The 26,662-nt window shown below is 35.7% G+C and overlaps 1 protein-coding gene across 4 annotated transcripts in view; it reads left to right on the top strand.

The window, feature by feature from the left end:
- SGCD (sarcoglycan delta) overlaps positions 1–26,662 on the top strand; it is a 1,459,164-nt gene that overhangs the window by 663,240 nt on the left and 769,262 nt on the right. For all 4 annotated transcript variants that reach the window (XM_074212535.1, XM_074212534.1, XM_074212532.1 and 1 more), the window contains one exon: positions 23,396–23,561. The gene's annotated coding sequence lies outside the window, so the exon portion shown is untranslated. The remainder of the gene's footprint in view (positions 1–23,395; positions 23,562–26,662) is intronic.

The raw sequence follows: 26,662 nt of genomic DNA, 5'->3' as shown, positions 1-26,662 counted from the left end.
TGTTTTTTAAGGCACTCTTCTCCTCATTTGCCTTTTGTGTTGCTTTTCCCATTTGGCCTAAACTGGTTTTCAATATATTATTTTCTGTAGTATTTTTTTTTGTATTTCTTTCACCAAGTTAATGACTGGGTTTTCATGATTTATCTGCATATCTCTCATTTCTTCTCCCAATTTTCCTTTACCTCCCTTAATTGCTTTACAAAGTCTTTTTGAGCTCAGTGATAGCCTGAGCCCATTTTCTATTTGTCTCAGAGGTTTTGGATATAGAAGCTTAAATTTTGTTGTCATCTGAGTATGTGTTTTGATACTCCATGGGACCAAAATAATTTTCTATAGTCAGATTCTTATTTTTCTATTGTTTGCTCATTTCCTCAGTCTATGACTGATTTAGTGCACTTCCAAGGCTTTGGGGGGATTTTTGAGACAACCCACAGAGACCTCAATTCCTCTAAGGTCTTATGAGAGGCTCTGACTGCTGTCCTGCCTGTATTCAGGTCCTTCCCTCTGACCTGATGCTATGAGGAGTGTACCTGCTCAGCTATGGTGGTGTTGTGGGGGCCCAGAATGTAACCTGGATCAGAGTGTGGGGCAAAAAGCTGTCCTGACCCAAGGGGAGCAGAGAAACCTCTGCAGTCTCCCACGACCCCCTGACCATCTATGGATTGAGAGCTCTGGACATGCTGGGTGGCTCTCAGTGCAGGCTCTCACTCTGGTGTAGCAGAGTTCTATCTCACCACCACTTCTGGTTTTCCCAACTATCCCTGTTAAGAGTTGTGGAAACCACGCCCTATGCCATAGACCCAGGCACCCAGCCTGGCTATGTTTTGCTGCAGCTGTGATGGCTGCACTGCAGCCTTTTCTACCCCCTGGTCCTGGTGGAACAGACCTTTCCTGTGGAACTTCTAAGTTGCCTTAGAGTGGGAAATTGTATCACTCAGTCTTTTGTGGCTTCTGAGCCTCTAATTTTTGGCTAGGGTCATAATTTGATGGCTTTTGGAGATTTAGGGGGAACAAGTTTCTGGGAATTCCTGCCCCTCTGTAGGTTTCTTAATGTGGAGAACACAACAATCACTAGCAGGGTATAATTGTTCTATGTGGGGAGCCTGCTGAGGTCCAGGGGTTGCTCTGGTGATTTGTGGAGTTCTCAGGAGATTGTTGAAGGAGTGATGTTCTTCTCCTTCTTACTTCAACTTCTATGTTTTGAGTATGAGTGTGAAGAAGTGAAAGGAGCAATCTAGTGGGTATTTTGAAATTTTCCAAGTGTGCATTTCATTATAAACAGTCCATTAAACTCACTGAGGTATTTGGAAGTATGAAAGTCTAACATTTTTGCTTATCATTCTCAGAAAAGTTGAGGGTCTAATATGCTCATATCACTGTGATGGGTATTTCAAATATAAGGGTATATAAATATCCCTTACCTTGAGGAGTTCATAATCTGGTTAGGACAGTAGGATGAACTACAGAGACATGGTTAAAATGTTTTTTAAAATGTGCTTGGACTGGATGGGCAATGGTACTGAGGAAATTCTGTGAGTCATGGTGTCAATCTAGATAAAGAGATTTTCAAAGCCCTCTTTCAATAAATCTCACTTTTCTACCTGGCAACAATCACCATGTTGACTAATTTCTCCCCACTCCTGCTCCCTCTCCCAGTGTTAGGGGAGAAATAATGATTGCTTATTTTTTTCTGGAAAGATGGCAGTAGCATTATGTTAGACATTGAAACAAGGATTTAAACTGGAACTATTTTTAGGATATTGCTGAGAAAAATATTTACATAACTATCTATTCCTGACTTTGAACTCTGGGGTGACTTCCTTTTAGTACATGCAAATGATGGGATAAGGGATGGATGGCACAGCATGTAGGGGAAAGTGCTTTCCAGACTCCTCCAATGGGGAGGAAACAAGCATCCATGGAGATACATGGGGTGAGTATACCCCAGGCATTTCACTCTAGTTTGAGCAGTAAAACTACATACCTTACAAGAGAAAACTGATGCTGATACCATGTGAGCTATACACTAAGTGCTGCAAGCATGAAGGAGAAAGAAGGGAGGGCTTCTAGTCTCTGAATGAAAAGGATACCCATGCCAACAAATAAACCTATTTATCATACAAAATATATTTATGCAACAGAGAAAGACATATAGAGGTTTACACATAGGAATAGTTAAGTGGTTATTAATTTTTTTTCTTAGCAGTGCCTTATAAAAAGCTCTATTTTATATATTCGACCAATATTTGTAATGTTCAACAATCACCTCTCTGCCATTTTTTCACAAACAGCTATAGCTAATTTTTTTGTGACATTCCCAGGGAGGGAAAATGTTGCAAATTAGTCAGTCAGGAAATCTATCAAATAAATAATTTAGCCATGAGGAGAAAGGAAATCAGGGCTCATGGGAACAATATATTTAGGAATTTCTTTGCTTAAAGAAATATACATACATATATATATATATATATATATATATATATATATATATAGTCACATTAATACAAATGCATTTTAAAATGTTAAAAACACACTCCTATGGTGAGATGAATAAAAATAGGTTACCTAGATTTGACCCCATTGCTATAGTTTGCTAATCCCTGTTCTAAATGGTCTAGTCCTGTGTACCAACCTTTCTGTATAGTTAGTGCTCCTTGACCCACAAATACTGATGAATTCTCCCCTTTCAAATGTAGATACCAGGATTCTATCCTTTTTAATTCTATCCTTGTATTCCTTCTTTTGCTGCTAAAGTTTCTGACTTATGGAATTGCAGATGGATGGGAGCTCAGTAGTCCCCTAATGCAACTTTTAACTGAACAATAATTCTTTCCTATGAAATACTAGATAAATGTTACCTAGCCTTTGCTAAAAGGTCACCAGTGAAACCACTGGCTCCTAAAGTAACTCACTGCATTTTAGGAAAGCTTCAATTTTTAGGAAATTTTCATTTAAATCAAAGATAATTTTTTCTTTTTTTTTTTAACATCTATTTGTATCCTTTTATTCTGTCCACTAAGGTCAAGCAGGATAAGTTGCATCCCTTCTTTGTAGGAGAGCTTGAGGACAAATACTTAAAGATAGTTCATCTTTTTCGTTTTAACTTTAAAAATGTTTTCATTTAGCTTTCGATTATACCATAGTAGTTTCTTTGGTTTTTAAATTAAATATTATTTTTATTTCAATCAATAAGTTTTTTAAATTTCATTTCTTCTCTTTCTTCCATATGCCCCAACTTCAACTTTCTACCTCCACCAAAAAAAAAGTAAAACAGAACATTCATCTTTCTAATGGGTACAGAAGATGGGGACAATTCTTCATCTTCTACCCTCTAGAATCACGCTTGGTCATTCATTAATCAGAATGCTTAGGAATTTCAAAGTTCTTTGTTTTGTCTTTTTTTAAAAAAAAATATTGTTAGCATATACATTGTTACCCTGGTTCTGATTACCTAATCTCAGAATTGTTCCTCTAAAGGCTGATAATGACTGCATTTGATTTTGAATTACAAGGCATATAGATAAAACCTCACACTAAGTTAATTTTACTACAGGGTTGCAGAGACCATAGAAATCAATTTAGTGGGCCTGTTCATTTAAGAAATGTATAAGAATCCATGCGCACCCTATCTTCTATTAAAAGTAACAATTTTGACCCATTGGGGGAAATAAAGGGAAAAACTAGTAGTAGCTAAATTTCAACAACGCTTAGAACACTGATCTTTTCTTCATGCTCAAAGATTTTAGGGGGGTTTTGTTGTCTTATAATAAAGGTACCCAAATGTTTCAAGTTGAAAGATTTTAACTCTAGCTCCTTTCAATACTCCAAATATAAATAGAAAAAATAAGCTGAAACAAAGCATTTGGGAGAATTCCTTAGGACTCAGGGTTTGTACCCATGGATTTTCATTATTCTAGTTATCTCTAACTATGCATCCATCTTTCTCTAGATGATGAGGCTGATTTAACCAACTTGCATCAATAGTCCAAAGCCAATAACCTTTTCTCAGTCTTCATCTTCCTTTACTCCACTATATAATTAGATTCCATTGACTCCCTGAAACTATCCCCTCTGTCACACATCAAATCACTATGTGGGAGAGATGCACTTCCTCCCTCTACTTCACCCCAATCCTAATTGGATGCTAACTAATCTCTTGCCATGAAATAGAATCCAGAATCCCTGTTCCAATAGGACCATTAAGCCCATTTCCCCTCTTAGTCTTTCAGTCCTCTACCCTGACGGGAAGACCAAGCTGCCTACATTCTTTCTTGTAAGATAGAGGATGTGTAAGTTTTATTATCTGCTTTGCTATTGCATCCTAGGATACTCCGAACCTTTCAATCTAAACTGATTGCTATGGTTCCAGAACCCTAGACATTGTCATCTGACATGCCAATGAAACCTAAAGAAACCTAGATCTTGCCATATGCTCCACTGATGCATCATTAGAACTTCCAGCAATTTCCATTCATGATGTAATTGAAATTTCATAAATTCATTATCTCTACCAATTAGAATGAGGTCTCTTCAAGAGTAGTCTGACTCACTTTTATGGTTGTCGCTCTGGTTCCTGTCACATTGTGTGGCATATTTAACAAATGATTTATTAGTTATTTATTCATTCTTCTCATTTTGATGATATGGTAGTCTTCTTCCTCTCTCATTATGTCTTTGTCATCTTCATTGGCCTCCTGTATTCCCTTCTATCTACTTAAAACTGAGAATTTCCCAAATCTTCTTCTCTACTATTTTTTAAAATTTCTAGATGATCTCCATTGATGATTTCAAATCTTCAAGTATTCCCTCTGTTGAAGTGATTCCCAAACCTCTTTCTGGGTAGTCCTGACCTATCTCTTGAGCTCCTAGCCCTGCCCCCATCTCTAACTACTCACTTGATTTCTCCCAATAGTATCTTAAATTCAATGGATTCAGTCAGGCTTACAATCTTTAATTCTTTTTTTTTTACGTTTTTGTAAGACAAATGGGGTTAAATGGCTTGCCCAGTGCCACACAGCTGGGTAATTATTAAGTGTCTGAGACTCAATTTGAACCCAGGTACTCCTGACTCCAGGGCTTTATCCACTATGCCACCTAGCCACCCCACAATCTTTAATTCTAAACATGCTCCTCTCCTAGTCTTTCCTGTCTCTTTTGTTGGCTTCATCATCTTCCTAATATAAAGCACATTATAAAAACATTTTTTTTGGCCTCTTATCATGGACTGCTTTTTTAATATGATTTTGGTTTATTTATTTTATATGTACACTTTATATTTATGTTTCTAATGTATTATATGTTATAAGAGTAAACATACCCCGCCCCAAGAAGATGAGAAACCTCAAGAATGGTGAGAGAGAGAGAGAGAGGAAAAAAAAAGCACTTTAGTCTGTGTTCAGATTCCAATGGCTCTGTCACTGGGGTGAGTTGCTTTCTTTATCATAAGTCCACCAGTGAAGCTGCTTCAATATTTTTCCCACAGTTGCTATTACTAGCTGTATTTCCCTCCACTCTATTCCTCCCCATTCTCATTCATTCTCTCCTTTCACCCTGGCCCTGTCCAAAAGTGTGTTGTATCTGAGTACCCTTTCTCACAATCTTCCCCCTCTCTTCTATCACCTATTTCCCCCTTCCCTCCCCCCTTCCCCTTAACCCATTCCTCTCTTCTCATTTTTCTCTAGGGTAAGATAGATTTCTATACCCTGTTAAATGTGTATGTTATTTCCTTTCTGAGCCATTTCTGATGAGATTGAAGGCTCATTCATTCCCCCTTGCCTTCCCCCATTCCACTCTATTGAAAAAGCTTTTTTTGACTCATGTGAAATTACTTTTTTCGCTATGTCATTATATTCTGCTCCTTCCTGTGCCCTGTCTATATCTATCTATCTATCTATCTATCTATCTATCTATCTATCTATCTATCTATCTATCTATCCTTCTAATAGCTTTTATGAATGAGAAAGTTCATATGACTTACCAGTTTCTTCTTCCCATGCAGGAATACAAACAGTTCAACATCATTAAGTTCCTCTTAGTTAGTCCTTCTTGCCCACCTCCTCTATGGTTCACCAGAGCCCTGTACTTGAAGATCAAACTTTCTGTTCAGCTCTGGTTGTTTCAATAGGAAAGTTTGAAAGTTCCCTGTTTCAGTGAAAGTCCATCTTTTCCCTTGAAAGAGGATGTTCAGTTTTTCTGGGCAGTTGATTCTTGGTTATAAACCAAGATCTTTTTCCTTCCACAATATCACATTCCAATCCCTATGAGCCCTTAATGTAGATGCTGCCAGATCCTGTGTAATCTTGATTTATGGAGCCTCTGTAGTTGAATTATTTGTTTCTGGCAGCTTTTAGTATTTTCTATTGACTTGGGAGTTTTGGAATTTGGCTATAATATTCCTGGAAGTTTATCTTTTGGAATTTTTTTAAGGAGGTGATGGGTGGATTCCCTCAATTTTTATTTTACCTTCTGCTTCTAGGACCTCAGAGCAATTTTGCTGTATTATTTCTTGAAAAATGAAGTCTAGGCTTTTTTCCTGGTCATGACTTTCAGGTACCCCAGTAACTTTTAAATTATTTCTTCTGGATCTGTTTTCAAGGTCAGTTGTTTTTTCTAATGAAATATTTTACATTTTCTTCTAATTTTTGGCTTTATTGGGAAGAGTTTTATTTCTTCCTGATTTCTTGCAATGTCATCAACTTCTTTTAGTTCCATCATGCATTTGAAGTTTTTTTCTTCAGAAACCTTTTTTATCTCCTTTTCCATCTGACCAATTCTGCTTTTTAAAGCATTCTTCTCATTTGCCTTTTGTTTTGCTTTTTCCATTAGGCCTAAACTGGTTTTTAAGATATTATTTTCTTTAGTATTTTTTTTTTTTGTATTTCTTTCACCAAGCTGCTGATTTGGTTTTCATGATTTTTCTGCATCTCTCTCATTTCTCTTCCCAGTTTTTCTTCGACCTCCCTTAATTTCTTTGCAAAGTCTGTTTTGAACACATCCATATTCTGAGCACATTTTCAATTTCTCTTGGAGGTTTTGGATACGGAAGCTTCAATTTTGCCATAATCTGAGTGTGTGTTTTGATCTTCCATGGGACTAAAGTAATTTTCGATGGTCAGATTCTTCTTTTTCTGTTGTTTACTCATTTCCTCAGCCCAAGACTAATTTACAGCACTTCCAAGGTTTTGGGGTTTTTTTGGGGGGGACACCCCACTGGGACCTTTATTACTCTGAGGTCTTGTGCTCTCTTGCCTGTGCTTTGATATTTAGATGAACCCAGGCACTCCCCTCTGCTCTGGACCTGTGAGGTGGATCCCTGCTATCTTAGCATGGAAGACTAAACTGCAACCTGATCTGAGTGTGGGCAAAGAGTAGAGTCCCTGACCCAGGGAGAGTAGAGTGATTTCTGCAGTCTCCTCTGACCCTCTTACCATCTGTGGACTGTGCTCTGGAGGTTCAGGCTGGTTTCTCCAGATTCTTGCTGCAGGTTCTGTGGCCAGTGTCCCCCACTCCACACTCATTCTGGTGTAGTAGAGTTCTCTCTCTCCTCCCCTTCAAGCTGTTCCTGGCGATCCCTAGGCTGGGTTGGGCTGCACTGTAGCTGGGGCTTTTTTCCAACTCCTGGTCCTGATGAAACACACCTTTCCCACAGAGCTTCTAAGTTATATTGGACTGGGAAAATGTATCACTCAGTCTTTCTGTGGGTTCTGCCCCACTAAATTTTGGCTAGAGTCATAATTTTATGGTTTTGAGAGTTTTTTGGGGAATGAGTTCCCAGGAAATGCTGTCTTCATGCTGCCATCTTCCATCTACTGCTTCTTATAAAAATTTTATTTCTACCCAAATTTGGTAACAGTATATTCATCCAAAGCAATGGCAATATCCCATATTATTTGAAAATTAATATAACTTTTTCCTTTATGCAAAAAACTTATTCTACTTTTTTCTGTAATTACCTTATCTTTATGGAAGGGATATTAAAGTTACAATATATCTTGAATAAATCTGTGAGGATTCTGATGCTATGATCTTTCCAGTCACCCTGGGAGAGATGACATTTCAGTTAGATTTTAAAGCACCAAAAGAAATTCCTCAGGTTAAAAATGGAAAAGGAGAACCTTCTAGACATGAGGAAGATCAAGAGCAAAGACAAAGAGGCACAAGACACAATGTGCTAATTGGGGAACAGAACACTGTCCATTTTTTTGAGGTTTTTGCAAGGCAAATGGGGTTAAGTGGCTTGCCTAAGGCCACACAGCTAGGTAATTATTAAGTGTCTGAGACCAGATTTGAACCCAGGTACTCCTGACTCCAGGGCCGGTGCGTTATCCACTGTGCCACCTAGCCACCCCTCATTGTCCATTTTTCCTGGATGAAATCAGGAAATTTTATAGAGATGGAATAGATAGGTTCTGGTTATTGGTCAGATATGAGATAGGAGGGAAAGAATAAGACAGAGAAGTCAAGAAAAACTGAGTTCAAATCCTGCCTCAGATTCTATTTTAGTTTCTTCTGTTAAATGAGGGATTTGGATTCAAATATCCTTTCAGATTTAATAAAGGATCTTAGGATCTGAAGACTAAGAACTCAGGTTACTTGTGAATGTTGCACCATTGATGAGATGAAAGAAGATGAAAAGAGAAGCAGGTTTAAAGACAGAGAAAAATAATGGTCTCCTTTTTAATCATATGAAGGTTAAGATGATGAAAAGATTTTTTTTAATGGTAGGTAACCTTGGAACTTAGAAGAAGGTTAGGAAAATATATATCTATATATCTATATATCTATACATCTATATATCTATCTATATCTATATCTATATCTATATCTATATCTATATCTATCTATATCTATAATGTTTGGGATCATTTATGTGAATGAGATGAGAGTTGAAACAGTGGAATAAGAGAAATTGAAGGGGGTTATTGGTGGGATTGATAAGAGAAGGAGCATAAATAATGAAATGACAGGGACCATGAACAATGGAAAATGCTTTATTAAGTAGAAGAAAATACTATACCATCAGGAATCAGCATAACAGGAAAAAAGCAGAAATATTAGTGAAGTAGAAGAACCAGTATTCCAACCTCCATACTATACAAACTATCAAGGAACTTTGCAAGCTAAAAAGTATATATTTTTATGGTCTACTTTCATCTTGCTCCCCTTCATACCCCTTTGCCATCTTCCCCCTTTTTTTTCTTTCCTCCCCTTTCTCCCCAAACCAGAGCATTTATTTCCAGGTTAATTTTTGGGGGGGGGTGTAAATTGCTGAACATTTTCAAATTTTACCAAAAAATTAGAAGACTATATGACTTAAATTTAGCATGATAGTTACAACCTTATTCATTGAAATTAACCTGTTTAATTGCCATGTAAGAAAAACCTCATTTTTATGGTTGTAATCAGTCTATGTTGTCACCTGGATATATTTTCTTTATTCTGAATCAGTTCATAGTAGTTGCCTCATTCTGTTTGAATTCTTCAAATCTGTTATCCCCTACTTTACTTCTCCAAATTTGATAGTTTTTCACTTTGAGGAACTAGGGAGAGAGGAAAGAGGAAGGAAAGTGAGACTTCTGGGGTGGAGCCAAGATGGCCACATCAAACTAACATGCTCCTGGACTTTTCCCTACCAAAATTAAGTGAAGCCTCTATTCTGACATTCAAGCTACAGAACTCATCAAGAAAAAGAGAAGATTAAAAGAAATTTTCAGTGGCAGACATCATGGAAGATCTTCAGTGAAGGTCTGTATCTTTGGGAAAAGGGGGAAGTAAAGCCCAGGAAGCAGGAGAGTGCAAAAAGCCAGCAGGCGACTATTAGCCACTGTGCAGTTCAGGTCCTGACAGGTTGACAGTAGCAGAGGCCTCAGCAGCTAGATAGAAGCCAGCCAGGAGGATCCAAGCCCCAAAGTCTAAACCCTGGGAACATGAGGGTAAAAGACAAGACTGGGTCAAGGAACAAACCACTGCTAGGTCAGAATCTGGAGGGAGAGAAAATAGCCTCGGCATAAGCAAGGCTAGGATTGCATAGGCAAAATCTTGGCCAACAACAAGCCAAGGATCAGATTCCAGCCCCAGAAAAAAAAAAAAAAAAAAAAAAAAAGCTTGGACCTATACTCCCAATACCCCAGGAACAGAGCTAAAACAACAAAGAGGAGTATAAAAGCTAAAAGAGCACTCACTATAGAATACTACTTTACAGACAAAGATGGCTACAATGTCATATATGAAGAAAAAAATCAATAAAAATCACTCACAGGGTAAGTATGAAAACAGTCAATAAATTGAACTACAACACAAAAGCTCATCAAAAAGCTTAGAAAATGGGCAGCTAGGTGGTGCAGTGGATAGACTACTGGCCCTGGAGTCAGGAGTACCTGATTTCAAATCTGACCTCAGACACTTAATAATTACCTAGCTGTGTGGCCTTGGGCAAGCCACTTAACCTCATTGCCTAGCAAAAACCAACTAAACAAAAAAGCTTAGAAAATAATTTAAAAACCAAAGAAGAGAGGAAGAAGAAAAATGGAAAAAAGAAATAAGTATGCAGGAAAATTATGAAAAAATACCAGAGAATTCAATACCTTTAAAAAGGAAACAGAAAAAGTAATTGAAGAAAATAAAACCTAAAAATGAGAATTGAACAAGCTGAAACCAATGAGTCTTCAAGATTACAAGATTCCATCAAATAAAATAAAAAGGCTGAAAAAATTGAAGGAACTATAAAGTACTTTTTGGGAAAAGAAATGACCTGGAAAAATAGATCCAGAAGTGACAATCTACAAATCATCGGACCACTGGAAAGCATAAATCAAAAACAAAACAAAACTGGAAAACACCATGCAGGAAATTATAAGGGACAGCTGTCCAAATCTGTTAGAATAAGAAACAAATATAACCATTAAAAACATCCACAGAAACCCTCTAAAAAGAGACCCTAAGATAAAAACTCCAAGGACTGTTATAGCCAAATTCCAGAACTCTCAAATAAAGGAAAGAATACTGCAAGTAGCAAAAAAGAAAACAATTCTTAATAACTTAATAATTACCTAGCCATGTGGCCTTCGGCAAGCCACTTAACCCCATTGCCTTGAAAAATCTAGAAAAAAAAAAAGAGTGAGTGGACCAAAAAACAAATTATAGAAAGAATTAATCATTTTATCCTAGATAATGACAATAATAAAACAACATACCAATACCTGTGGGATTCACTCAAAGAGGCTCTCAGGGGATATATTATATTTTTAAATGCTTACATGAATAAATTAGAGAAAGAGGAAATCAACGAACTAAATATGCAACTAAAAATACTAGAGAAATAACAAATTTAAAACTCAAATTAAATACCAAATTAGAAATTGTAAAAATTAAAGGAGAAATTAATAAAAGCAAAAAAACTATTGATTTAATAAATAAAACCAAAAGTTGGTATTATGAAAAAGAAATAAAATTGATAAACCTCTGGTCAATTTGATTAAAAAAAGAAGAAAATCAAATTGCTAGTATCATAAATGAAAAAAGGTGAACTCACCACCAATGAGGAGGAAATTAAAATTCAAAATTATTTTGCCCAACTCTATGCCAATAAATTTGATAATCTAAGTGAAATGAATGAATATTTACAAAAATATAAATTTCCCAGGTTAAATGAAGAGGAGATTAAATACCTAAACAACACTATCTCAAAAAAAGAAATTCAACAAGCCATCATTGAACTCCTTAAGAAAAAATCTCCAGGGACTGATGGATTCACAAAAGAATTCTACCAAACATTTAATGAACAATTGGTTCCAATTCTATATTAACTCTTCGGAAAAATAGGGAACGACAGAACTCTGCGTAACACTTTCTATGAGAACAATATGGTTCGGATACCTAAACTAGGAAGAGTTAAGACAGAGAAAGAAAATTATAGACCTATCTCCCTAATGAATATAGATGCAAAAATATTAAATAAAATATTAGCAAAATGATTACAAGTTATCACTGGGATAATACATTATGATCAAGTAGGATTTATCCCAGGAATGCAGGGTTGGTTCAATATTAGGAAAACTGTTAGTATACTCAATTATATCTATATCAAACCTGTCAGAAATTATATGATCATATCAATAGATGCTGAAAAAGCTTTTGACAAAATACCGCACCTATTCCTATGAAAAACTAGAGAGTATAAGAATAAATGAACTTTTCCTTAGAATAATTAGCAGTTATCTATCTGAAACCATCAACAAGCATTATATTCAGTGGGGAGAGGCTAGCGGCATTCCCAATAAGATCTGGGTGAAACAAGGGTGCCCATTATCACCACTATTATTCAATATCATGTTAGAGATGTTAGCTTGCTGAAGCTAACATTAGAGAAGAAAAAGAAATTGAAGGAATTAGAACTGGGAAGGAAGAGACAAAACTCTCACTCTTCACAGATGACATGATGGTCTACCTAGAGAATCCCAAGAAATCATCCAAATAACTACTGGAAACAATTAACAATTTTAGCAAAGTTGCATATTATAAAATGAACCCTCATAAATCCTAAAATTTTCTATATATGTCTAGCAAGATACATCAGGAAGAGCTAGAAAGAGAAATCCCATTCAAAGTAAACTCAGACAATATAAAATACCTGGGAGTCTATTTGCCAAGACAGACTCAGAAAATTTTGAAAACAATTATAAAACACTTCTCACACAAATTAAATCAGATTTAAATAACTGGGCAAATATTAACTGCTCATGAATAGGTAGAGCTAATGCAATAAAAATGACAATTCTACCAAAATGAAACTACCTGTTTAGTGCCCTACCAATCAATATTCCAAAAAATTACTTTAATGAGTTAGAAAAAGTTGTAAGCAAATTCATATGGAGAAATAAAAAGTCAAGAATTTCCAGGGATTTAATAAAAAAAAGCACAAAAGAAGGGGGTTTTAAACCTACCTGATCTAAAATTATATTATAAAACATAAATATTCAAAACTGTTTGGTATTGGCTAAGAAATAGAGTGGTGGACCAGTGGAATAGACAAGGAGCAATAGCAGTAAATGATTATAGTAATCTGCTGTTTGATAAACCCAAAAGTGTCCAGTTATTGGGATACAAACTCCCTCTTTGATAAAAATTTCTGGGATAATTGGAAGTTAGTATGGAAGAAACTTGGATTAGATCAACCCCTCACACCTTTTACCAAGAAAAGATCCAAATGGTTACAGGATTTGACATAAAAAACAATACTATAAGGAAATTAGAAGATTAAGGACTAGTTTACCTGTCCGATCTATGGAAAGGGGAGCAGTTTATGACCAAGGAAGAGATGGAGAACATCAACAAAAACTTAAATGATTTTGATTACATTAAATTAAAAAGCTTTTGCACAGACCACTGTAACCAAGATCAAAAGAAATGTAGTAAACTGGGAAACCATCTTTACAATGAGTGATTCTGATAAAGGACTCATTTCTAAAATATACAGATAACTGAGTCAAATTTCAAGAAAAATCCATTCCCCAATTGACAAATGGTCAAAGGATATGCAAAGGCAATTTACAGATGAGGAGATCAAAGCAATCCATAGCCATATGAAAAATTGCTCTAAATCATTATTTATTAGAGAAATGCAAATTTAAGCTTCTCTGAGGTACCACCTCACACCTCTCAGACTGACCAATATGACCAGAAAGGATAATGATCATTGTTGGAAGGGTTGTGTGAAATCTGGGACACTATTACACTGTTGGTGGAGCTGTGAACTCATCCAACCATTCTGTAGAGAAATATGGAACTATGTCCAAAGGGCAACAAAAATGAGCATACCCTTTGATCCAGCAATACCACTACTTGGTCCCTGAAGAGATGATGAAAAAGGGTAAAAACATCACTTGTACAAAATCATAGCAGCCCTGTTTGTGGTGGCAAAGAATTGGAAACCAAGCAATTGTCCTTCAGTTGGGGAATGGTTTAGCAAACTGTGGTATATGTATGTCATAGAACAGTATTGTTCTATTAGAAACCAGGAGGAATGGGAATTCAGGGAAGCTTGAAGGGATTCACATGAACTGATGCTGAATAAGATGAGCAGAACCAGAAAAACACTGTCCCCCCTAAGAGCCTCATGGGGCTGATGATCAACCTCGATGGACTTGCTCAATCCATCAGTACAACAATCAGGGACAATTTGGGGCTGTCTGCAATGGAGAATACCATCTTTATCCAGATAAAGAGCCATAGAGTTTAAACAAAGTTCAAGAACTATTACCTTTCATTTAGAAAAACCTCTGATATCTTATTGTCTGATCTTGTTATCTCTTATACTTTTTGTTTCTTCCTTAAGGATGTGATTTCTCTCTCACTACACTCAATCTGGATCAATGTACAACATGGAAACAAAATAAAGACTCACAGATTACTTTCCGTGGGGGGGGGGGGAATTAAGATTGGGAGAAAAATTGTAAAACTCAAATAAAATCTTTAATAAAAAAAACCAAGCAAACAATCAGTTTATGATGATTCTTTGATATGAGATTATCAAGCAATCAAATAATCAGACTGTGATGGATAATACCTCATTAATGCTACTAGAGTGACAAATAATACCAGGTTGAAGAGACACAAAGATTTATAATTTTAGAGGGAAAGAAGGGAGAATGTGAACTCTGAGTAACTTTTTTTTAGTTTTTTCTGCAAGGCAATGGCGTTAAGTAGATTGCCCAAGTCCACAGAGCTAGGTAATTATGAAATGTCTGAAGCTGGATTTGAACTCAGGTACTCCTGGCTCCAGAGCTGGTGCTCTATGCACTGTGCCACCTAGCCACCCCCTGAGTGATTTCTACTCAAAAGATTTGACTCAGAGAGGGAATAAGATACATTCCCACTTGATTTTAAAAATTTATCCTAATCTACAAGGAAGGGTGGGGGGAACAAAGAAAGGGAAAGATAAGGGAAGAAGGGACTGATAAAAGGGAACATGAAGGTATAAGCAAAAAACAAAGTTAAATTTTAAAAGAGAAGTCAAAGGGGAAAAGGAGTAAAATTTTGATGAGGAGGAATAAGAGGAAAGGAAAGAGAAAAATATAAGTAGAGAAAGGTAGCATGGAGGGAAATCAGAATTAGTAATCATAACTGTACATGTGAATGGGATGAACTGCCCCATAAAACAAAAATGAATAGCAGAATGGATTCAAAACCAGAGTCCTACAATATGTTGTTTACAAGAAACACATTTGAAGTAGAGAGACAAATGCAGGGTAAAGGTAAAAGGTGTAAAATATAGTATGCTTCAGCTGAAGTAAAAAAAAAAAATCAGGGATAGCAATCTTAATCTCAGACAAAGTAAAAGCAAAAATTGATGTCATTTAAGGGATAAAGAAGGAAATTATATCTTCTTAAAAGATACCATTAGTATGAAGCTATATCATTACGAAACATGTATGCACCTAGTGGTATAGTATCCGAATTCCTAGAGGAAAAGCTGTCAATTACAAAGAGACATAGATGGAAAAACTTTAATAATGGGGGTCCTCAATCTCCCTGTCTCAGAATTAGATAAATAAACAAGAAAGAAGTTAAGAAGGTGAAATAAATCTTAGGATACTTAGACATGATCGACCTCTAGAGAAAACTTAATGTGAATAGAAAAAATTATGCTTTTTTTCTCGACAGTACTAAGGCACAAAAACCTTTTAATCAAATGTAGAAAAGAAGAAATAATAAATACACACTTCTCAGACCATGATGCAATAAAAATTATATGTAATAAAGGGTCAAGGAAAGATAAACCAAAAACTAATTGGAAATTAAATTAATTCATCTTAAACAATGTGTGGATCAAACAGCAAGTAATAGAAATAATCAGTAATTTTATCCAAGAAAATGATACTGAGACATCATACCAAAATTCATTGGATGCAGTCTTTGAGGGGAAAGTTTATATTTCTAAATGTCTATATGAATAAAATAGAGAAAGAGGAGATCAAGTAATTGGAAATGCAACTAAAAATGCTAGAAAAAGAACAACTTAATGATCCCCAAATAAATATCAAATTAGAAACTCTGAAAATCAAGGGGGAGATTAATAAATTTGAAAGCAAGAAAGCTATTGTTCTCATAAATAAAGCTAAGAGTTGGTTTTATGAAAAAGTCAATAAAATAGACAAACCTTTGCTTAATGTAATTTTAAAAAAGAAAAAAGATAATCAAATTACCAGTATAAAAAATGAAAAGGGTGAACTCACCACCAATGAGGAGGAAATTAAAGAGAAAATTCAGAACTTCTTTGCTGAACTGTATGCCAATAAATTGGTTAACTTGAGTGAAATGGATGAATATATACAAAAATACAAACTGCCCAGATCAACAGAAGAGGAAGTAAATTATTTAAATAACCCCATTTCAGAAAAAGAAATTGAAGAAGCCATCAGTAAACTCTCTCAGAACAAGTCTCCAGGTTCAGATGGATTTACAAGTGAATTCTACCAGACATTTAAGGAACAATTAATTCCCATCTACATAAACTATTTTAAAAAATAGGAGAAGAAAGAGTTCTGCCAAATTCTTTTTATGACACCAACATGGTGTTAATACCTAAACCAGGAAGAACCAAAACAATGAAAATTATATTCCATTCTCCCTGTTTAATATTGACACAAAAAACTTAAATAAAATTTTAGCAATGAGACTACAGAAAGTTATTACTAGGATAATATACCATGATCAGGTAGGATTTATTCAAAGTAGACAGGGATAATACAATATTAGATAATACAATATTAGAAAAACACTCAACATAATTGAACATATCAATAACAAAACCAACAGAAATCATATGTTTATCTCAATAGTTGCTGAAAAAGCCTTTGATAAAATATAACATCCATTCCTATTAAAAACTAGAAAGTTTAGGAATCAATAGAGTTTTCCTTAAAATAGCAAATACTATCTAAAACAAATATTATTTGTAATGGGAATAAACTCAGAGCATTTCCAATAAAAGCAGGGGTGAAACAAAGATTCCTATTATCTGTCACCTTTACTATTCAATATAGTATTAGAAATTCTAGCTGTAGCAATAAGAGAAGAAAGAGAAATTGAAGGACTTAGGATTGGCAATGAAGAACCAAAGTTTTCACCCTTTGTAGATATGACGGTATTCTTAGAGAATCTGAGAAAATCACCTAAAAAACTCCTTGAAACAATTAACAAATTCAACAAAGTAGCAGGATATTAAAAAATCCTCATAAATCATCAGCATTTCTATATGAACAACAAAGCCCAAGAGCAAGAGATAGAAAGAGAAATTCCATTTAAAGTAACTGTAGACAGTTTTAAATACTTGAAAATTTGCATCCCAAGACAAACCCAGAAACTATATGAACACAATTACAAAGCACTTCTTACCCAAATAAAGTCAAATATAAATAATTGCAAAACTGTCAATTGCTCATGGTTAGGTCGAGGTAATATAATAAAAAGAAAAATTTACCCTAATTAAATTACTTATTCAGTGCCATAACAATCAAATTATCAAATAACTTTTTCTGAACTAGAAAAAATGGCCACAGAAGTCATCTGGAGCAACAAATGGTCAAGAATAGCAAGGGAACTAATGAAAAAAATATAAAGGAAGGTGGCCTAACTCTACCAAATCTACAACTATATTACAAAGTGGCAATCATCAAAACTACCTGGTACTGGTTAAGAAATAAAGCAATGGTTCAGTTATTTAAGATAGGTTCGGAGAAAACACAGAAAATGACCACAGCAATCTGTTGTTTGACAAACCTAAAGACATCAGCTTCTGGGATAAGAACTCACTACTTGACAAAAATTATTAGGAAAATTGGAAAATAGTATAGCAAAACCTAGGCATAGATCCACATCTCACACCCTATAGCACAATAAGGTCAAAATGGATAGAGGATATAGACATGAAGGGAGACACTATAGATAAATTAATAGATCAAGAAATACTCTATCAAATCTATGGAAAGGGGATCAATTTATGATGAAACAATAATTAGAGTATATTATAAACTGCAAAATGAATGATTTTGACTATATTAAATTAAAATTTTTTTCACTAATAAAATCACTGCTGCCAAAATTAGAAGGAAAACAGAAAGCTGGGAAACAATCTTCACAACTATTTCTAATAAAAATCTCATTTCTAAAATATATAGAGAATTGCATCAAATTTATAAGGTTACAAGTCATTCCCAAACTGATAAATGTAAAAGGATATGAATAGCTTTCAAATAAGGAAATTAAACCTATATAAAATGATACAAAAATGTTCAAAATCATTATTGAGTAGAGAAATGCAAATTAAAACAACAATGAAATATCATTTCACACCTATCATATTGGCCAAGATGAGAAAAAGGCAAAATGATAATGTTGGAGAAGTTGTGGGAGGATTGGGATATTGATGTGTTGCTGGTGGAATCAATCAATGGATCCAACCATTCTGGAGATCAATATGGAGCTATGCCTGATGAGCAATAAAAATGTTCATTCCCTTTGATCTAATAATTCCAATTCTAGGCTTATATCCAGAATAAATCATAAAAAATGGGAAAGGTTCCATAGCAGCTCTTTTTTGTAGTGGCAAATAATTGGCAATTGAGGGGATGCCCATCAATTGGAGAATGGCTATACAGGTTATGGTACATGAATTCTTTGGAATATTATTGTTCTATAAGAAACTATAAATAGTCAGACTCGAGAGAAGCATGGAATGACTTACAGGATCTGATGTTGAGGGAAGGGAGCAGAACCAAGAGAACAATGTACACAATAACAACCTTGTGAGATAATCAGCCTTGATGGATGTACCTTCTCTTAGCAGTTTGGAGTGGTAGAACAGCCATATAAAACTGGCTATGGAAAATGTTATCCCCCCCAACCAGAGGAAGAAAAACAAAATCAAATAAAACCCCTTCAGAATATGATGAAAACTTTATAAAAATTATCTCATGTGTCTTCCCTTAATCCTAATTCCTCGTACCAAAATGACTAATCTGTAAATATATTTTTCAAAAATATGTATGTACAATACTAACCTGACTGTTTGCCAATGGGGAGTGGTGGTGGAAAAGGAGAATGGTAGGAAATTTTGTAACTTAAAAATAAGCATGTGCATATGCATGAAAAAATGTTTTTAAAAGAGGAAGGAAAGTTTAGCTTTGCATTGTGTAAAACTACTCCCATTTGTGTAGCCACCACGAGATTGAGATCCTTTGGAATCCATCTTTCTAGTATCCTCCTTCAATTCATGTTCTCTAATCAGCCATCACTTTCCATTCTCTGTGTGTGTCTCTCTCTCTGTCTGTCCTTTTCTCTATTTCCTGCTACCTTCTGTCCTTTCTTATCATCTTTTTTTTTAAGTTTCTCAAACAAGCTACCCATTAGAGAGGTGTGGTGCACATGCTGCTGCCAGCCATGATACTAATTGATGTCTCATGAAAAATGTCAAATTTTCACTAAGCCTTGAAGCCTGACCTTGCAGGTTTACAGTTCCAGAATCAGCATTCTGTGAATCTCAGACCATGGGTTAAAATTTATTGTTTATCACAGCAATATGCCCTTTCACATTATGCTCAGTACTTTAGTGTAGAGTTCAGGACTCAGTATGGAGTCCCAGAATGTGAAGGTTAACACAGTAATGTGTGTTCATGCACAAAAGGACATGCACATGCACACACATAAGTATGAATTAAGGAGATGAAACTGCCTGGTTCATATGGAAGTCTGGGCTTATGGGATGTGACCTGCCTGTAAAACAGAAAGGAGGATATCTGTGTTAGTGTGAGCTCTCTCAGCTCCTAAAACTAGTGTTTTAGAGGAGGGACATTGAATTGAAAAATCTCCTTTCTGTATTTTGTAGGGTGGTTCATGTCTCAAACTCTTTGTGCTCTGGCTCTTCTCTTGATCATTATCCTTTCATCAGGGCAGCTAGATGAGAGAGAGAGAGAGAGAGAGAGAGAGAGAGAGAGAGAGAGAGAGAGAGAGAGAGAGAACATGTTCACATTTTCTGGCTAATTAATAATTAATATATTATTGGGCTAGTTAATAACCAAAAAATTGATGATGCGTGATTTCTCTTGGTAACCAAGACACCTAATGGAGATACTGAATGCCTTAAATATATTTTTTGAAAGGGAATGGCCCTGGTGGGAAAAATCAACCCCGATTTATAGTCTTTAAATGAGGAGGGCTAAATGAGGGACTTCAGCTCTTCCTTTTGAGAATATTACTTGATCATGAGACTCAGCCACCTCTAATCATGTGTACAAAGGAATCCATGCCTACCCAGACCATTCTGGTTGGTTTCATTCTTCATACATTGAATTATCCTAAACTCCAGTGGAGGAATACAAAGTCATGGGCTTAATGCTTTATGAATGGAATTCATCTATATTAGATTCTGTTCATACTCTAAAAAGTATTAAGGTCTCAAAGTTGGATAGAGTTCTGCCCAATAATGAAAAGCATGTTCCTAGAAGATTTGGACATTCTCATCTTTTGCCATTCCCCTCAAAAACTGACTGACTGACCTACAAGAGTTGGTCCTTGAATGAAAAAGTAAATAGCCAAAATCCTAATTAATAGTGGGTTATTACTATAAGAGAAAATATTCAATTCTCTCTAAAATAATCTACATCAAATTCTATATCTGGATATCAATTGACCTAAATTGGTATTAAACCTATAGTTTTAAGTGTGAGCTCTGAGCACCAACAAATTGCTTCCCAAGAAGGCAATGAAATACCTTGCAATCTTACTGTGATATTTTAGGGTACCTAGATCCCTTTGCATCTAGGTATCAATGGTGTTTATTTTGCTCATGGCAGATAGATATGTGGGGGTGACTTTCTCATGGGTAGCACTATGAATGTACTAAGTTCTCAGTAAGTCCAATCACCTATCATACTGTGTCAGAATTGGTTAGAAGCTTGGAGATCATTTAGCCCAATCTGCAAATATTGCAAATGAAAGGCTTCAAGCTTAAAGAAGGGAAGAAAACTTCTACAAGAAATTTGCCTATTTAATAGTATCACTAATAATAGAAATCAGTTCTTTTAGCTTTCAAGTATGAATTCTTTCTACTTCATTGTCATTACCTGTTCTTCTAATGTGTCCCATTTGGGCAGACCAAAGGATACTCAGTCTTTATAGAGCAAAGTCTTCAGAGCAAGAAATGTCCTATCTATTAACATTGCCCTTGGACATAATACTTATTACTACCTGTCTTCATTGTTGTAATAACTTCCTAATTTCTCTGCCTTTGCTCCCTCCACTATTAAATCTATTCTTACTATTCCTTGACTAATTTTTTTCATATATTCTCTTTTCTGTTCCTCGGTCCTGAAATCCCACTTGTTTACTGAGCAACATCTGAACTCATTAACTGGATATGTGAGGTACTACAAAATATGGTACCATTTTTTTCTTTCTGGTGTTATTTTGTACTATTCTTTATAATACTACAAGTAGCACAGACTTTCAAGTACCCCAAACTTTCCCTAACTTCTCTGTCTCCAAAATTTTACTCACATAGATTTCTATGTCTATAATGTACCGTTTTCCCCTCTCTTAACTTGCTACATTCCTAGCTATCTTTAAAGCCCAACAAAAAAATGTCCTGTAATCCAGAAGGTCTTCTCTGATTCAGGGTTAGTACTGACCTTTTTGCCCAACAGTCTTAGAGTTTTATACCTTTCTTTTTTTTAAAATTTTGCTTTAGAGTTATTAGCTTTTATGATCTATCCCCTTTTTTGACTGTGAGTTCCATGACAGAAAGAACCTGTGTCATTGAAACTATGTCTTCCCTAGCATGCAGTAGTACAACACTGTAAAAAAGGAGTTGCTTAATCAGTACTGCTGAATTACATTGAATTTATAGGAAGTAAGTGGATTTATTCTCTGAATCTTCAGTTACTAGAACAAGGTTACCCCCTATGATGTTCAAAGAAAAAGACAGTCATTCCTGTACACAGCAGGTAATAAATTCATGGAACTCAATCTCCCAAGGGACTGTGTAAGTTGAAAATATAAATAGCTTCAAAAATGATTTGGCTAAGTTTTGGGATAATAGAAAACCAACAGATTGTGAGAAGGCAATAGAACTTGGAAGCTATCTTTGAGTCTACATCAGGGAGATACCCTTGGTCTCTCACAATAGATCTCCTTTTTTTTCCTTTTCTAGGAAAAATACTTGGCCACTGAGTCACTGAGGTGCTTCTGGGAAGAAAGACTTCTATTTTTTAAATAGAAATTAATAGACCTCTCAATAATTGAAGAAATATATACATGTATATGGATGCATATGTATATTTATGCATGTGTGTATATGGGTACATATGTGTATATATATGTGTGTGTGTGAATATGTATAGATGTATATATTCAAATATGTAGACAGACAGACAGATAGATAGATAGATAGATAGATAGATAGATAGATAGATAATTAAATTTTTTGAGAGATAATATGGTACAGTAGAAAGAATAAGAGAAATAGATTCAGGAGGGACCTGAGTTAGGAGTCGATGCAGTGATATGATCATTGGCAAGTCACTTTACTTTTGAGTCTCATTTTATTAATCTGTAACATGCATAAAAATGTCTCGCAGACTTACCAAGAGAATCAAAGAGTATATTTGTAAAGCATTTGTAAAGCAGTTACATAGTAATTGCTATTTATAGCTTTCATATTTTAAATTAAAAGTGAATCTGAGGAGAGAGAAGAGATTTAGAAAGATAAACTGGATATCCCAAGGGTAAGGTGTATCTAATTTATTCCATTGTCTTATCTCCTTAGTTTGATTTTGAATAAACTTCTTTTGTACAAGGACTTTATAAATTTCTATAACAATATAAATATGTCATTCTTTTTTTGTATACTCATTAGCACCTCCTAGGACAAGCTTAGTAGTACCACAAAGGAGAAGGAATGATGAACTAGGAAGAAGATAACTTGGGTTTCAGTCCCAGTCTGACTCTCAGTTTGTATCTTTGGGCTAATCACTTACATTCTCTGATCCTCAGTTTCTTCTAAAAAATGGGGCTAATAATCCTTGCAATGTCTTCCACATATTGTTGTTATGAGGAAAGCGCTATGTAAACTATACAGAAGCCTAGAAATAAGATCTATTATTAAAACTGCACCAGACACATTTGTGGTACTAAAATGGCATCTGTTAATTGATCCGTCATCAATGGCATCTTTGGATCAACTGTGAAATGTTTAATTTTATTACTGAATTATTTTTATGCCAATCAGCACTTCATATGTTCTACTGGTTGTCTGGGAAACTGATGGTTCAGGATTTTAATATCCATTTTTCTTCCTTTTATCAATTTATGAATGGCGTCCTCTATTCTATGGCTTTTGAAGAACTGGACAAAGCTGTGCTATCCTCAGGGACTTATCAAAAGCTGGACTGGAACCTCCATAGAGCTTTAAAGTGACTGTTATTTGGTGGTGACCTGAGGAAATCATATCAACCCTAATGTTGTCCTGAAACTCATGTCCAAAGTTCAAGCCTCTTGAAACTGCTAAGGTATGTGCCCTTGCCTTTGTTTTCTTTGGTAATTATTTCTTTGACTGTTTAATCTTTCTGCCTGAAAAACTATACTCTTTAAATTGACTGGCAGCTTACTGTGCTCCTTAGGCTAGCAATCCTTTCTTTTCTATCTCTGATCTCTCAATTGTTGTTGTTGGTAGTATTTTATTGTTTTTAATGTTTTTCAACTTGAGACTGAACATACTGAAACAAGAAAGGAAAGGAACATTTAATCTATGGCATAGATGAGATCTGTGAATATTATTAAGTAGCAGGCATTGCATAAGCCAAAAGCTACCTTGGAAATGTTACACGAGATAAAGACTTGGCTTCAATATAGATTTTAATCTGTTTTTATGGCATTAGGGACCTCTTTTATATTACCAGCTTCTGAAGGTGTAATATCCATAGCTTGCAAAAACCAAATTAGCTGTGGCCATAGACCAACTTACTTTTTGTCTTTGGTACTTCCTGGTTTTTGGCTGAAATGAAATTTATGCTTATTGCAGCTTTCAGGTGGAGTTGGCCTTTGATGGTAAAATGTTCATATTATTATGGCACTTCTGAAATCCTCCAAATGTCAATACAGAAATAATTTAGCACAGATGCTCACATAATTCATAGAACCTCTGACTGAGAGCTGAGCATGGTGGTGCAAGGTAGGAAGCATAGGTTGGAAAAAATTTTCTTCAACCAACTTGCCTCCTTTTATAATGTTGAAATTATTTCTACAAAGAGAGATAATATTTCTTACTCTTTAAAAAAATGAAAATTACTTCAAGCCTTAAGACAAAACTGAGCTTCAGGTCATATTTTCTTAATATAAAAAAAATCAGAAAGAAATATTTCCAGGTTCTCTTTTCTTTACTTCAGTGTTTCAAAGGACTGCGTGATAATTACCTTTGTAGTAATGGATTTCTTTGACCTTAGCTAGCTTTGTACTTACATGTCACATATATGTAGACCATTGATATCTTATGAGTACTCAAAACCAGTCTAACTTGATGAAATCTTCTAGTGTTTTCATGTTTTTAGCAATGACTATAAGATATACTTCAAGTACCATACTAAGACATTGCCAAGGACTATTTGAAAGTCCATTATCTTTCATAGTTGAAAAGCATTTAATTTTACTAATTCAAAATGTAAAATTGCTATATGGTTCCCTGTTCTGATACTCTCTATAGATTTTTTCTGTCATTCAAGAAAGATTTTATTTATTTTCATTTTACAATATTCCCCCTAATCTCACTTCCCTCCCTCCACCCCCCACAGAAGGCATTCTGCTAGTCTTTACATTGTTTCCATGGTATACAATGATCTCAGTTGAATGTGATGAGAGAGAAATCATATCCTTAAGGAAGAAAAATAAAGTATAAGAGAGCAAAATTACATAAAGAGATCACAGGTTTTTCCCAAGTTAAAGGAAATAGTCTAAGGTCTTTGTTTAAACTCCACAATTCTTTCTCTGGATACAGATGGTATTCTCCATTACAGATACCTCAAAATTGTTCCTGATTGCTGCACTGATGGAATGAGCAAGTCTATCAAAGTTGATCATCACCCCCATGTTGCTTTTAGGGTATAAAATATTTTTCTGGTTCTGCTCATCTCCCTCAGCATCAGTTCGTGCAAATCCTTCCAGGATTCCCTGAATTCCCATCCCTCCTGGGTTTTTTTTAATATTTAATATTTATTTTCTCTCGCTTTCTACAAATAATGTTTTTTATATATTAATAAAATATTCTTATTTAAGAGTAAACAAAATACCCCCTCCCCCAAAAAATATAGACTCGCTTGAGCAATAAAGTAAAGGGGAGAGAAAAAAATTAAAATTAAAATTAAAAAATGATAGTAATAATTGTAGGTATGGCCAAGTGGTGCACCAGCCCTGGAACCAGGAGCACCCGAACCCATATCCAGCCCCACACACCTAACAATCACCCAGCCATGAGACATGTAAACCACCCCAAACCCGCTACCTTGCAAAAAAAAAAAAAAAAAAAAGAAAAAAAAGACCCAAAATAAAATAAAATAGTAATAATAGTAGAGGTGGTTGGGTGGCAGACAGAGCACTGGCCCTTGAGCCAGGAGCACCAGGGTCCAAATCCACCCTCAGACACCCAATGATAGCCCTGCTATGTGGCCCCAGGCAAGCCACCCAGCCCCATTTGCCCTGCACTCCACCCCCCAAATAATAATAATAAAAAATGTGCTTCAGTCTTTGTTCCAACACCAACAACTCTGTAGTGGGTGGCTCATATTCTTTTGTTTTTTTTTTTTTTTGCAAGGCAAATGAGGTTAACAGGCTTGCCCAAGGCCACACAACTAGGTAATTATTAAGTGTCTGAGACTGGATTTGAATCCAGGTACTCCTGACTCCAGGGCCGGTGCTTTATCCACTGTGCCACCTAGCCACCCTTCCACTGCACCACCTAGCCGCCCTAGCTCACATTCTTTATAATAAGTCCATTGCAAAAGTTACTTCCATATTTTCCCACCATTTCGATTGCTCTTCGCAATTCCCTCCTTCCGTATTTCTCCACTACCATGTTTTATATTTTCTCTCTCCTTTCACTCTGACTCTGCTGTAAGGTAGCTGAGTGGTGCAGCAGACAGACCCCTGGTTCTAGGGCCAAGAGGCCCCGAGCCCCCCTACCATCCCTTAGGCCCAGAATCCACCTGGCCCTATGGTCCTGGACAGGCTATCCAATCCCAGCCCCTTGCAATAAGTAAAAAAGAAAATGTGTTATATCTGCCCACTCTCCCCCCATGGTCCATCCTCTCCTCCATCATTCACATCCCCCCCTTCCCCCTGTTTCCCCCTCTCCTTCTTACTCCAGATGTCTATACCCCATTGAGTATATATGCTGTTTCCTCTCCTAGCCAGTTCATCATCATTAAGTCCCTCATATTTTCCCCCTATCCTCCAATCTCTATGCTTCACCTGAGTCCTGTATTTGAAGATCAAACCTTCTGTTCAGCTCTGGCCATTCCAACAGCAACATTTGAAATTCCCCTGGTTCATTGAAAGTCCATCTTTTTCCCTGGAAGAGGACATTTTGCTGGGTAGTTGATTCTCGGTTGCATTCCAAGCT

This window comes from Macrotis lagotis, chromosome 1 (assembly GCF_037893015.1).
Source record: "Macrotis lagotis isolate mMagLag1 chromosome 1, bilby.v1.9.chrom.fasta, whole genome shotgun sequence".
In the NCBI taxonomy this organism is placed as follows: Eukaryota; Metazoa; Chordata; class Mammalia; order Peramelemorphia; family Peramelidae; genus Macrotis; species Macrotis lagotis.
The sequence above is the reverse complement of the archived record's forward strand: the minus strand, read 5'-3'. Positions and strand labels throughout refer to the sequence as shown.